Source organism: Dermacentor albipictus, unplaced genomic scaffold, assembly GCF_038994185.2.
Source record: "Dermacentor albipictus isolate Rhodes 1998 colony unplaced genomic scaffold, USDA_Dalb.pri_finalv2 scaffold_35, whole genome shotgun sequence".
Lineage (NCBI taxonomy): Eukaryota > Metazoa > Arthropoda > Arachnida > Ixodida > Ixodidae > Dermacentor > Dermacentor albipictus.
Genome location: NW_027225589.1, coordinates 886,941 through 899,398, shown reverse-complemented (window position 1 = coordinate 899,398; position 12,458 = coordinate 886,941). Strand labels below are relative to the sequence as shown.

Sequence of the window (12,458 nt, the reverse complement as noted above, 5' to 3'; positions counted from 1 at the left end):
TCAGCTATCTTTCGGTTGTTGATTAACTTGGAATGTTCTGCCTGTTCTATTCAAGCTGTAGGGTTAGAGGCTTTCATTGATTGGCCTTTCACAATCAGATATTTCGTCTGCTGCGATTCCTTGCCGGTATCCTGTCTAACGAAGTTACCACCAATTTCTTTTCATCATCATCATCAGCCTGGTTACGCCCACTGCAGGGCAAAGGCCTCTCCCATACTTCTCCAAAAACCCCGGTCATGTACTAATTGTGGCCATGCCGTCCCTGCAAACTTCTTAATCTCATCCGCCCACCTAACTTTCTGCCGTCCCCTACTACGCTTCCCTTCCCTTGGAATCAAGTCCGTAAGCCTTAATGACCATCGGTTATCTTGCCTCCTCATTACATGTCCTGCCCATGCCCATTTCTATTTCTTGATTTCAACTAAGATGTCATTAACTCGCGTTTGTTCCCTCACCCAATCTGCCCTTTTCTTATCCCTTAGCGTTACACCTATCATTCTTGTTTCCATAGCTCGTTGCGTCGTCCTCAATTTGAGTAGAACCCTTTTCGTAAGCCTCCAGGTTTCTGCCCCGTAGTTGAGTCCTGGTAAGACACAGCTATTATACACTTTTCTCTTGAGGGATAATGACAACCTGCTGTTCATGATCTAAGAATGCCTGCCAAACGCACCCCACCCTATGCTTATCCTTCTGATTATTTCCGTCTCATGATCCGGATTTCTGTTGCAAACTCCTTGATGGTGCCCATAAAATTGTCGTTCTTTGCTTCGACGCCAGAGTCCTCTTCCTGGGTTAAAGCCGAATGACTAATCTCTAGCTAAATCCAGATTTCCTCTATTTTCCTCTTACCGCTAACTCATTGATCGGCTTCTTATGAGCCAGTTTCTTCCGTTTCCACCTCAAGTCTAGCCTAATTCGATATCTTACCATCCTAGGGGCACTGCAGCGCACCTTTATGGGCACGACCACATCTTTTATGGTACCAGGGTAAGGTCAGAGTATGAGGTCTATTTTATTTATAATATCGCCATTCGGGCTCCTACACGTCCACTTTCGGTTGCCCGCTTGCGGAATAACGTATACATTATCCGCAAATTATTCCGTTCAGCAAATTTCACTAATAACTCGCCCCTGCTGTTCCTAGAACCTATGCCATATTCTCCCCCTGTCTTGTCTCCAGCCTTCTTCTTGCCTAACCTGGCATTGATGTCGCCCAACAGTATAGTTGGGCGACACTATCCATACCTATAGGAGGTAACAGTTGTACGAAAACCCGCAAGGTGGAAAGAAGTGATTAATAATGGGAAAATCAGACATCCACCCGTTCGGAGCAATTGCTACAAAGGAAACCCAATGGGTTCCTCGAAACAAAAGCCTCGCAGTTGAAGAAAAATTCGTCCTGGTATGGGACTCGAACCCGGGACTATCGCCTTTCCAGGGCAGCCGATCATCCAACTGGGCTAACCAGGCGGCTAGCAGATGGCAGGGTGAAGTCGAATTTGTCAACAACTCGAAGCAAAGAGAAGAGTTTAAGGTAATAGTTCTGCGGAAACCCACATGAGTTAGAGAAGCAAATAATTCAGGGAACATCAGACATCCACCCGTTCGTAGCAATTGCTACAAACGAACGCCAACGAGCTCCTCGAGCTGCGGGGGTTTTCTTTCGAGGAACCCGTTGGGTTTCCTTTATAGCAATTGCTCCGAACTGGTGGATGTCTCAATTTCTCTATTATTAATAAAGTCTATTTTGTTTTGACTTAACCCATCGCCGATTCGAGGTGTTCATGGAAGCTTTCGACTTCCTGGTCATCAAGACTGGATATAGTGGTGTCGACCTGTACCACCTTCAATTTGTACCTCTTATTAAGTTTCACAACAAGACCTGCCACCCTCTCGTTAATGCTATAGAATTTCTCTATTTTACCAGCTATATCCTTATTAATCAGGAATCCGAGTTGCTTCGCAGCTGCTGGGGACTGAGGGCCGGGGTATCTTCTCCTATCCTTGTTTGCCCACGATTGCGTCATCTATCACACGATAACGAACCTTTCTTATCAAAATGTGCTTCAAAATGACCTTAACCGTGTACATGACGGGTGCGATCTTTGGCTAATGACGCTTAATACCACTAAATGCAAACTCGTTTTATGTCAACGCCAGCGTAATCCTTTGCTGTTTCCTTACGCAATCTGTAACGCCACTGTGGAATGAGTCTAATCCTTTAAATACCTTGGCATCACATTGTCCTGTGATATTTCCTGGCGCGCACTTTTCACCATTGTCATATCATCAGCGAACAGATGTGTCGTTTTTTAAGCATCATTTGCGTCATGCCCCACAGGACATAAAACTTCTCGCGTCTAAATCTCTAATCAGATTTAAACTAGAATATGCGCCCACGTCTGAAGTCCACACCAGGTATACTAATTAATGAATGAGAATCCGTGCAAAATCGTGCAACTTCATACTCATATGACGTAAGCATATCATCCCTCAAACGCGAAAGTGGTCTTCCAGATCTTTCCGTTCGTCAGCGCATTGCCAGCTTCTGTCTGCTTCACAATTTTTTTCACAGCTTCCTCAATCGCGCACCCTACATCAAAGCACCCACGCGCATATCCCACCGCACTAACCATCCGTATTAAATTTTATGCTCACGCGCTCACACTATCACTTTCACTGCCTCATTTTCTTCGCGTAGCAGTGGACTAGCATTACCTTCCCCAAGACATTGCATAAATCAAGTGTACATCAAGTTTTACAGAAAATGACAGAGCAAAATGTTCCATATAAGAGCTTATTTGTAACCTTGTTAGCCCGCCCCTAATGCAATACCCTCAAACGGGGGCCTTTACGGTAATAAAGTGGTGTGATGTGATGATCATAAACACCTGGCAATAACAAATCGCAATTCCCTTCCACTCTGTGAAGAGCGATGACTGTGTATGTGAGCTGTGTATTCGGGCTCCTAAATGGTGAACTGCACTTCTGCCGCGAGTTGGCCCGCGTGTTGGCTTACCTTCCAGAGCAGACCATGTATGGGGATGGCTTAACGCTTACTTCAACTCTGCCGTGGGGCAGCCTGATATTGCACCATCTTCGGGATTGGCCCACGCATGGGGAGTGTTTAACGCGTCTGGTTAACCCTTCCCGCTGGTGCGCCCGTCATTGCACTATCGTTGGGATAGGCTCACGTATGGGGAGCGTTTAATGCCTGCTTCCTTTCCACCGTGGGTCGGCCGGGCATCGCACTATCTTCGGCATGTTTTTCCACATGCGTCCATGACAGTAGGGAAACTATCCTTTAGAGCTGCGCTGTAATATTTCGCTCAATCAAATGGCACGTGAAAAACGCACATATTGGGCGGCTTATGTTTTGCCTAAACTTGCATTAACTAACTTTATAATAAGATGAACAAACTTTGTGTCTATGCGCGGGAAGCTTTGGTGGTCCTCAATGAATATTCTTGAGGACATAATCGGTCACTTTTTATGTGACCGTAGGTGTGTGCCGCTATTCAATGAAGGCCTTTGATGCCATCATTGATAACTAGGTATATTCGGATGGGATCGTGCAACTCTGCAATAACGGAAAGGTACCCTAAATTTCTCAGATGCGGAGTGCAATTGAACTTACGTAACAAGGCTTCCGGAAGGACAGCAACCAGGAACCTCAGCAGGCTGTGCCAAAAATGGATGAGGAAGTGCCACTTCTCAATAAATGCCTTGGACGACAACACTTTATCGAGCTGCTCCATGAATCCACTGCCTATGCGCCACTCTGGGATGAGCTGTTCATCGCCTTGGATTATAGAGTGTGCGAAAAATAATGGGAAAATTCGCAGTGCTCGCAGGCACCAGCATGGCACCCTTCTCATCTCGGAGGTCATGCACGGACTTTTCGCTGGTGCCACTAGATGGAGCAGCGTGTTTAGGATGAAGCTCGAGAGTGGAGTCCGGCTGTCGCATGACGCGTTTCTCAGCGTTCACATTCACCGGCGCGCCATGCATCTCGGAGGCGCTGCGAAGGCTTTACTGCAGTGGTGCTAGATGGCGCAGCACATTCTTAGGGGAGCACAAAAGAGGAGTCCTGTTGCAGTACATGCATCCGACATAAGTCGTTTCAATGTGGGAAATAAGTTGTGTCCCTGTATTAATATAACGCTGCGCGCATTAACATTGACAGTCATCGCAAGGTGGGCTCACCAGAGTTCTTTATGCCTATCTACTTTTATGGCACAAATATTTTCAGCAAAGCTCGACTGTGTGACAACAGACCTTTGTGAGTATTTTACGTCCGTGTTGAAAAAGAAAAGAGGGAAACAAGTTGCAGTGTACAAAGTTTATTTTTTTTTATGAATCGAAGGAAGTTAAAGTATTCGAGGACAGAGAACTCACTTATGCTCATAAACATATCAAGCAGGCGATACTTCATTTATTGCTTGATGGAGGGCCCCAGTGATATAAAAGAAAAAGTAGTCATCCCACATTTTTCCAGTGATCACCGGCACGAGCCTGCTTAGGATCATGCTAGCGATCCTTATTTCACGACCGGCGCCATCGATATATATGTGTGGGTCTACGGTAATCACAGGGATAGTTGGCCCTTGGTTAACGAGAACTTTCTTGTTGTTCGATCCTCCAGTTGGGACACGGAATACGAGCGTAAACCGCGATAATGTGGTCCGCAAGTTCAGCGTGCCTTCTCGTCCAAAGCAGGCCCTCCACGGCAGCGACAAGATAACGTCCCCTTCGTTGATGACATCCACACTCATTAGCCGGGTCCCGTTCACACAGTATGGGCGGAGCGGTCCGTATCGCCTGATCTTGTCCAGACCAGTTACGTTCAGTGGGCCACCTTCCAGACCAGCGAAAACCCTCTGAAATCCACGATCTTCTGGCACGTAGTACCGGGGCAATTTACCAAGAATTCTGTCCAGGGCTCCATCCAGGTCGATACCACTAAAGTCGCAGTCAGCTTTAAAGAAAATGAGAACAGCGCAATGCACATTTGTAAACTTCTGAACGTCTGCGAGTTTTATTTCTTATAACGGTAAAGCGGAGATTCCAATTTATTTAATTATAAACACAGCGTGGCTCTTCTAAAAGCAATATGAAGCTGCGTTAAACACAGTACATTTTCGTTTAGCTAATCGATAACGTACATAATCTTTTGACAATCTGATTTAACATGTGCACGGCACGCTATTCTTGTCAAGTTGCATACAGCGGAAAGAATATTACAGGAACCTAAGCTTCAAGTTTTCAGTGTCCGGGATATGACGCTGATGTTAAACTCGTCTTACTTTGGTGTGTCTGAACACTTTGTCATAAATCGCGGTGATGCCGATATTGCATGGTTTTGCTTTTCATTAATGTCACCGTGGTCTCTATCAAAATAATTGGTTTTCTGCAGGCGTCGTGCTACTTGACTTCTTCCTTCAGTAATACTTATTGCGGTTGCACTTTTGCTATAAAAACTAATCTATCCTCAGCAGGCCTGGCATGCTTGAATATATTGTCAGGGTCTTCCCAATATATATTCTGGATCTGCTCCGGAACGTATTCCCAACATATTCCGAATCTTCCTAAATTTCTAGCGTTACAATATGACTAAAGTCACCAACCAAATGCGAACTGCAGACCCAGCATCTGCTACTGTGCCAGAGCGTGGTTACACTGAACGCAACTGATAGCCGTTATGATCTGACCTAAACAACCTAGGACACGTGATTTATCAAAATGGCTGCTACAGAAATATTTTTGATAGTTATTAGCTGGATTTAGTGGTCCTGCTTTATTTCTATTGGCAGCACAAACGATAAATAGAGGAATTTAGGGCATGAGTGAGAGGAAGATGTAGTGATGAGGATATGTGTTACGGCCTTCCTTGCCTTTTTAAGCACAGCATCAATTAATTTCGGTTGTACTCCACCGGTTGTGTTTTCCGCACTGTTTGTATGTCTGCCGTAAAATTCGGCGCCGGTTAATTTTAGAGATAACTCTGGGGCTAACCGAACCAGTAAATGGTTTTAATGATGGTTAAGAAATATGTAAATCGAGCACACCCATAAAGGGTCTCTTACGCGCCTTACACCCTTCGACATATATATTTCGCATGCATAAACAGCAAATGTCCTTACTGCGTGTGAAATTATGCACATCACAATCTTAGCAATGGGAAATTTTGGTGTAGTTCGCGGTAACTTCTTTCAAGCGGAATATTGCAAAATTGAAAAACACATGATAAGAGGCAAAGTAAAATAATAATGTTATCGCGGACTTCTTTGTCAATCCTGTATTTAAGCATCTATATATAGAAATCCTTCAGAAAAGGGAAGCACTTAGGAAATATAAAATAACTTTATTTTGCCTACGTGACCCGGAAACGGGACCGGCCTTCGTCGGAGTGCTGCACACACACAACGGTAGCAATATACGAGATAACAATGATGTGTCATTCATTGCAAGTATCACCGCACTGTTGCTGGTTAAAAAACAAATTGATTTCTTTATTTTTTATTCATTTATTTATTTATTTTCAATACTGCTGCTCTCCTTCGAGAGCGTGCTAGTTGGGCAGTAGAATAATTCAGCTGCACAGTGCAAGGAAATCAAAGTACAAGTTAAACAAAAAAAGATCGACATAAGCAGAGCAAGATATATATACTATAAACAATGTTATGGTCAAATAGAACAGTAAATAATAAAAAAACATAAAAGGGAAAGAAAGCAAGAGGCTTTATAAAAATTGCACATGTATCACTATGGGTAAGTTGTAAAAAAAAGTATAATAAAACTAGGGGTGTTTGAGAATCATTATGACAAACAAATAAGCTGTCGTAAGTGAGAGAGTTCATTACATTTCCGAACGAATAAAGCAATCTGTGCCGGCTTTCCTGCCTGCATACCTAGTGTTATTCACACACCGTCTTTTTCTACTTGAGGGATAAATTCAGATAACGATTCAATGTTGGTGATAGTTGCATAAAATTCGTTTCATTCTGCCATTGCGAGCGGGAAGAATAAATACTTAAACCAGACATTTTTGCATTGGATACTTGGTCAATGTGTGCGCATGCTTGTTGCGTGTAGGTCGAGCCTCGGAGAATGAAATGTATTTGGAGGTATCTGTTCGATAGTAATTTTTTAGTAGTTGAAACAAGAATGTTAAGCGAGCGTGTTTCGCTGTTGTGGATAGCGTTCGCAAACCAACATGGTTTATAAGATTTCTTCGGGAGGCTCTACGCTTATATTTGTTATGGATGAACCTCACAGGTTTCCTTCGTATTGATTCTAGTCTCCTTGTGTTAGCCAGTGTATCCTTAAACGAGACTGTGTTAGCGTATTCGAGAACAGGCGTTACAAATGATGTGTAGGCTAGCAGCTTCGTTGACATGGTTGCGAGCGCCAGGCTTCTTTTTGAAAAAAATAGTTTCCGCAGCGCCTTTGATGTTATATTACTAATATGTTTGCCCACTTAAGCTTCGAGGTTAATCAAATGCCTAGATATTTGTGTTTTTCAACTTTTTTAAGTGGAGCGCCGTTAATTGCGTGTATAAATATTGTTGATACCGTTTTCTTCATTGCAGTCATGATCGCGGATTTTTGTATGTTTATTTGCATCTGCAATTTAGAGCACCAACCAGCTGTGTCAGCTAGAGAATCATTTAATTTATTATGAACGTTGTAAAAATTAATTTATCTGTGTCTGACGCAGTCATCCGCGAATAGTTTCATATTGTATTTGATGTTACCTGTGATATCGTTAATATAGAGTAAGAAAAGCAATTGTCCGAGAACAGACCCTTGGGGGACTCCTGATGTTACTGCGACTGTGTTAGAAAGTGTATTCTCGTAAACCACAAACTACTAGCGGTTACTTAAGAAACCTTTTATTGAGGCAGAAAGGTCTCCTATACCAAAAGCTTTTCAACTTTAGCTGTTACTTTGCGGTCACATATGCAGTCGAAAGCCTTGGAGAAATTGAGTAGAATCAAGTTTCTTTGATCGCGGTTATTAACTGTAATAGCAACATCGTGGACTAGTTCTGTTAGTTGAGTTACTGAAGACTGACCACTGCAAAAACCATGTTGGTTGGGAGAGAAAAAGGATAATGCGCTCTAGGAATACTGTCATGTGCTTTAAGATTATGCGCGCGAGATGTTTACATGATGTGCTAGTTTGTGAAACGGGTCTCAAATTTGAAGGTAATGTTGTGTCACCTCCTTTTTGGATCGGATTACCGTTGTAATTTTCCAGTCGTTACGTAGTTGTGAAGTTGTAAGTGATTTCCGGAAAACTAGGCCAACATATTTACTATACCACTCGGCATATATATTGAAAAAAGTATTAGGTATGTCATCGGGGCCACTACTTATGGTTGTTAAAGCGGTATCTGAACAGCTTTTGACGAGCGGTCGCATACATTATTCCATAGTGTCCTCGAGGCCGTTCCCTTTCGCACACTGTCGCGATTGTTAGCAAGAACACACAAACACACAGACACAAAACGATACACTGTGCCGAAATTGCCTGCAAATAACTTTAGCTATGTAAATACTTCAATAATAATGGCTGCTCTTATTATATTTTCGTTCCTACTACGCGTTATTTTGTTTGCCCTGCAATTTTTCATCACGCACAAGAGCATCGGTAATTTACCTTCTTAAATAATTTTGTCCTAAGCTTCATTTATATTTTATTCAAACTGAATAAGGCAGTCAACAAATCTGTCCCAAACTGTTGCAGAAGTATGTTGAATGTCTCTGCATCACCTCTAGGCAGAAGAAATTTGTCACCAGGCAACGTTACCTTGACTTTGTCAGAGACAAAATATAGCCCTTGAGCGAGAGTTTTTGTTCATTTAGGAATTAGCTTACTTGGCCCTTTGAAATAGATTTCAGGTGGCCAAAGACAACGTTACCTCTGCCACTTGACTTTTTCACATAACTTCGGCAATGAATCTCCATGTTCGATGCAATTTTGTGCCATTCCTGCCATAAATTTCGCAGTGTGGACTCATATTGGCGCGATGCTTGCTCACCTGTATCGTATGCAGTGCTTCCAGCATATAACGCCATCAAAATGACGGCTGCGAAAGCTTTGACAGCGATCATGCTTGCTACTGCAAAAGAACAGGACGATCTTCATGAAAATCTGTTGTATGAGCGCAGAGCCATGTAAAGGTCGCCGAAATTGTTTAGGCTACGGAAAAGGGTCAGATGTAGAACGCACATATTGGGCAATTCCTGTTGTTACACAACAATGCGTCATCTTCGTTAACGAATGCCGGGCCGTTTATGTCTATGCTCCGGTCTCTATACCATGAATATATAAACAAAGCTCACTTGGAGGTGGTGTTTTGCCAAACTGCCGATTCACCAACAATTTTGAGTGAGACTTAACCAGGGTTTCACTGCTGATTTTCAATGGCACAATCTATGTACATCTATTTCTAGTACATTCTGTATTCCGCACGAGAACAGCATGACCAGCAAAAGTAGGTATCGCGTTGTTGATAGAAGAGGGAAAATTACCAGTGCTGAAAATTTTACTTCATTTGTACCACAGTTTATCGTAAGCTTGCAACAACAGGTAGGCGCACTTTCACAAAGCTTGATGCCAAAGGTAGGCAATCCTGACTCCTAGTTAGCCATGTTTGGTACACAACGTAATAATATTTTTTTTTAAATTGCTGCTACGCTTATGAAAAGACTACACTATCACCAAGTAAGTCAATAAGAGGTACCGGCTTCTAATTATTCTGTTCGCAATCGTCAGTTCTAGAGGATATTACAATCACGTTGCAGATATCCTACTTACTAATAAGAATGATTACGCAATTACGCACAATGCGGTTGTAAGAAAGGGTGACAATAAATATGAGCCCTAGGCTTCCTTAATTGAAATTTGCATGTATAAAACACAATAAAGTGACATAGCGATACTTTTAATGGAGAAAAGAATACATGAGGTGGATTATTTATTTTGCAGGCCTTATGTATTTGGCGCTTACAGAGGACCTGATGAGTTGGAATAAATTTGTGACTCAGCTCTTCAAAGTATTTCAACAGGTCGTTTTTCTCATCATTTTTACGCCGTTAGTTGGTCATGCAGCTATTCTGCTGTAGCAGTAAATTCACCTTTGGTAGCTGCCTACAGGGTTATTGTCACATTCACTCTTGTCAAAGGGTTACAATTTAGATTTCCGTAAACACTTTTAGGTCTTTACCAATGGTTTGATCAAGATGAACATATACGCATAATTTAGGCTCTGATTGTAGTATACAACGTTCCGGTGGATAAACTGGTCGACCAGAGTGCAAAACTGTGGAACACTCACTTTTCGGTTCCTTCACGAATCCCAAGTATAGCGTCAGAAGTACGAGCCTAACGCAACCACTTACAGAAAGGACTTTGTAGTATCTGCGCAGCGTATGAAAAGAATTCTGTGTAGTGCAGCCTTATAAGGTGTTGAGCATGGGCTGTTACTCGCTGTAGATAAGCCAGATGTCGAAAGCGGTATGCAACTTCTGCGTCACAAAGACGCCTCCCTGAAAAGTGTATGGGCGTCATGTTGCACGTGCCGGATGAGCACGTCCGTGGCTATAATTATTGTCCTCTGTATATAAAAACAACCATTATGTCGTACGAGTTAAGAAATCTCAGTGGTCTCAACGAACGGTCTTCCGCTTCAGCTTGGTGCAAACACAGCCTTCCATATCGTAAACGTTGAGAAAGCTCGGCGTTCTTAATAAGTTTCCTGTGTGCTTGGTATCTGCGGTCGCACACGTCCCAATTAGAGTCCCGAGGCTAACGGCCTCCAATAATCACAGAAACGCATGCATTCACATGACGGGACGTGCCTTAAAGGCTTGAAGCATACAGAGGTCTTTTTTTTTTGTCTTGCCATCATAAAAAAATTGGCTGGCTGAGCTCCATTCGACATACAAGTAATGAACAGGGGTCACGGTTCAGTGTAGAATGGTTCCCATTTATCAGCAGCGATCGATCGGGTAATGCTTTTGGGATGTGTTTCAAATTAATGCGGAGTGCAGTGTTCGGTGTTTTTGCTGCAATTGTTGGTAACAAGTTTTAAATCTGAGAGGTTGCTTAAGAGAAAGAGTACCCTTTAATGAAAGACAGAAATTTTAGCCATGCTAATCTGCATGGTGAAGGGAATTGGGAACGAAACGACAGGAGAGGCACAGAAAAAAGGAAAAGGTAAAAACTGGAAACTGAGTTTTCTGACTCATTGCCCATGGACAACGGCTTGAAATGGTAGAGTGGTTCAGTCTATGCACCACCATACAATGAGGTGACAGAATTCGCCACGTGAATGGTGCATGACGGTGACACAGTAGAGCTAAAATTTGTTGAGAGAGAGAGAGAAAGAAGTTTAATGACACGAAATGCCGAGAGGTCGGCCTGAGGTATATTCCTCTAGCCAGCTACTCGGCATTGGGGGAAGCGGAAGTGGGAAAGAAAGAGGGAAGAAAGAGGTGCATGATGGGTGACGATGACGATAGAAGGAAGATGTAGAAAATATGGCAAGCAATTGGGCATGCTCAAAGTCTGCAGTCCAGGCCCGTAATTTTTAAAAAGTTCAGTAATGCCTTGATGGCCTTAAAACTCGACTGAGCGTCTGGCCAAGAGCCTAAAATAATATCCTCCGACAACGGTGCGCTGTCGAGACGCGTAAGGTCCTTGACCAACCTATCACGCTCTTCCACAAACTTAGGGCAGTCACAAAGCACATGACCTATAGTCTCAGTCACATTGCACACCTCACAGTGTGGAGACTCGGTGCGTCGCATGAGGTGCACGTATCCGCGCGTAAACGCTACCCCCAGCCTTAGTCTGTGCAGAAGACTGGCATCGCTTCGTTGAATTTTCGGTGGTAGCCTAAAACTCATAGTGGGGTCCAATCTCTGGAGTCGTCCGTGGCGATTATCTGGATTGTCCCAGTGCTTTGCTGTCAATTTTCGGATGACACTGGAGAGGAGACAGTTGGCGTCCGCTCTTGAAAAGGGAATTGAAAGCAGGGACTCTCGTTCTTCGAGTGCTTTCTTCGCTTCGGCGTCGGCCAGTTCGTTGCCCTGTATACCACAGTGACTAGGGATCCACTGAAATGTGATGTGGTGGCCGTTTTCTTGCGCTAAAGTGTAGAGCTCGGCAGTTTGAAGAGCCAACACTCTATAAGCGCTTTCTTTCAACACCACTCTAAGTAGTTGAAGAGCCGATTTTGCGTCACTGAAAACTGTCCATATTTGAGGAGGCTGTCGCACAATATATTTAACGGCCTCTCTTATTGCCACTAATTCCGTAGATGTTGTAGTCGTCTTGTTATGCAGACGAAACCGTCGAATGACTTGATGCGCAGGCACGACGAATAAAACATTTGTTGAGTTGACCAATGTTTCTTAAAGGGCCCCTGAAACGGTTCGGAAAATTTT

At 43.3% G+C, this 12,458-nt stretch overlaps 1 long non-coding RNA gene across 1 annotated transcript; it reads right to left on the bottom strand.

Annotated features, from left to right (window-relative positions):
- Window positions 1-4,327: 4,327 nt before the first annotated feature.
- On the bottom strand, window positions 4,328-10,505 carry LOC135897233 (uncharacterized). Its single transcript, XR_010562976.1, has 3 exons — window positions 10,346-10,505; window positions 9,047-9,127; window positions 4,328-4,978 (listed from the first exon to the last, which is right to left on the bottom strand). It is a non-coding gene; the product is annotated as an uncharacterized lncRNA (long non-coding RNA).
- Window positions 10,506-12,458: the final 1,953 nt, after the last annotated feature.